Genomic DNA, 2,028 nt, shown 5'->3' on the forward strand with positions numbered 1-2,028 from the left:
ACACACACACACACACACACACACACACACACACACACACAATTAAATATGTACATACACATTATTGTAACCCGGCCGTTTGTCCGAAGCACAATAATTAGCCTTGGCGGCAAAACTAATCAAACATGATTGAGAATGTTACAGCTAAATCATTAGCCCTGTAAAAAAAATGCTATGGGAACGCAAAGGTTCCCAAGAACATACAAGTAGACTGCAGCAGCCAGACCCCATCACAAACACAACTCTACAATTCACATCTGTTTATAGCCGGCGACGTAGAAGAAACGTCGATATGTACATTTATAGCCCGCACTCTTTGCCAGCAGACAACTCTGCAGAGTCTGCTGTGAAGGGAGACGCTGTAGTCTCCCTGACACAATAACATTAAGATTACAAGTTTACGGTCATGGTCTTATGTTGCAGCAAACAATACCTCGACAAAACAATTTAGATTTCTATAACAAAATATTGAATATAAATGAACGCACACACAAACAAATTACAATGGATACATAAACAAATTGAAATATGAGTAATCTCATGATACCAACCAACAAGATCATTTGATTAATACATTTTTGGCTCACGTAAGTGTAGCCTTTGCGATGCTAATTTTTGTCTGTCTGTGCGTGCGTGCGTGCGTGCGTGCGTGCGTATGTATGTGTGTGTGTATGTCTGTGGTAGAAACTCTAACACTTGAAGACGTCACATTACATTGACGTCACATTATGACGTAAGAGGGTTAGACGTCACGCGAAGGAATTACTGAAAGTCTCGGTCATTGTTATTTTGAGCGGGCCGAGGCTAGTTGGCAGTCGTGTCCCTGTAAGTAGGCTACATGCAGACAGACAGATCTAGATCTAGTGTCTCGCTTTCTTGCACAGTTTCACGCATGTGTGTGTGTGTGTGTGTGTGTGTGTGTGTGTGTGTGTGTGTGTGTGTGTGTGTGTGTGTGTGTGTGTGCGTGCGTGCGTGCGTGCGTGCGTGCGTGCGCGTGTGTGTATGTTCGTGCGTGCGTGCGTGCGTGCGTGTGTGTGTGTGTGTGTGAGTGTGTCGGAGTGATTGAGTTTGTGTTACTGTTTGTCGATTTCTTACGTGAGCCTTGAAGGCTTCGCCTCTTGTTTAGAAAGACATAATGTACAACGTATGGTGAATGTTATGAACAAATACAGTATTGAATATATGACTCAATACAATCATGACTAAATACATGAATAAATACATGACTAAATAAATGAATGAATTAATTAATTAATGAAGAATGAATAAATGAATAGATACGAACGAACCTATAACAGTACGAACGATCGAATAAATGAATACATTAATAAATAAATGAAAGACTACATTGAACAACTAAGCATTGCTTTCCTGATTAATCTGAACCTAAATGTCACCATATAAAGTTATCATCAAAACGTGATGGGCAGTTAAGATAAAATGAGATTTGTTTCCGCCCACAGAACACAAACCAAAACAAACACAAAATCAATAAGACACAAAAATCCAACAAAGAACCGCAAAAAAACCGTTGTTTTCATAATGATTTTACAATTATAACTGAAACGATACCTTCATTTTTTTAAAGATCGACACTTTGCTTTGTCATCGTGGATGTATTAAAACGTGTTTACTTTACAATGAGTAGTTAAAGCCCCAGTGTGTTTCAAATGTTTTACAAAACGATTTAAATCTTCTAATGAAAAAAGCACTTATAACCTTATGGAACACAATTGCAATAGCATTTAATAGCATCAAATGAAACGGTTCGTTTGAATTGCTATAGCTATAGCTCGCGTAAACCACACACCAGATTGTGTGGTTTATCTAACCCTTGAGCCATCGTGAACCCGTGTGATCCACTTTTCTTTTTTTTCACAATTTAGTCGTCAGTTTGTGATTTCGATTCGACTGGCTGCACATGCAATAGCACGTTATTGTGTACCTCTGATTCTAAAACGCAACAAACGGCTGTGAGTCACACGAACTTGTCGGCGGTGGCCGACTTAAAAGAAAGCGAACGCTTTG

At 39.3% G+C, this 2,028-nt stretch overlaps 1 protein-coding gene across 1 annotated transcript in view; it reads right to left on the reverse strand.

The window, feature by feature from the left end:
* LOC138982270 (cell death abnormality protein 1-like) overlaps positions 1-2,028 on the reverse strand; it is a 29,700-nt gene continuing 27,672 nt past the window's right edge. The window contains exon 9 of the mRNA XM_070355514.1: positions 1-2,028. This exon is cut by the window's right edge and continues 1,321 nt beyond it. The gene's annotated coding sequence lies outside the window, so the exon portion shown is untranslated.

This window comes from Littorina saxatilis, linkage group LG12 (assembly GCF_037325665.1).
Source record: "Littorina saxatilis isolate snail1 linkage group LG12, US_GU_Lsax_2.0, whole genome shotgun sequence".
Classification (NCBI taxonomy): domain Eukaryota; kingdom Metazoa; phylum Mollusca; class Gastropoda; order Littorinimorpha; family Littorinidae; genus Littorina; species Littorina saxatilis.